We start from the raw sequence: 415 nt of genomic DNA on the forward strand, positions 1-415 counted from the left end.
GTTGATTCATTAGACAATAAACAAAAGACAACTCTAAATCCGGAATTAGAACAGTTCTTCCATTGGATTTACTAATTCTAGGTGACATTACTCATCCTTGTCATGGTAATTCTCGTTAGACGAAGGTCGATTTCTTCATGACAGTCTTTCCCCTATAATATAGGACGATGTCATGACCCCCTGAACTTTTTCCATCTAATCCAAATATCACTTCGAAACCGGTATAAAAACTCATAATATACGGGTCTAATGATGATTCAACCTTTCTAAACCCGAATTTCAAAAATTTCTTTTTTGACCCCTCTGATGGTCAATCTAATACCACGACTTAGGTTGGGGTGCCTCTTGTGTTGGCCAAAAATGGATTGTCAGACAAATTCCTAATTTTCGCTTAATCACACCACTATAGACAGGG

This window comes from Plasmodium inui, assembly GCF_000524495.1.
Source record: "Plasmodium inui San Antonio 1 unplaced genomic scaffold supercont1.84, whole genome shotgun sequence".
In the NCBI taxonomy this organism is placed as follows: Eukaryota; Apicomplexa; class Aconoidasida; order Haemosporida; family Plasmodiidae; genus Plasmodium; species Plasmodium inui.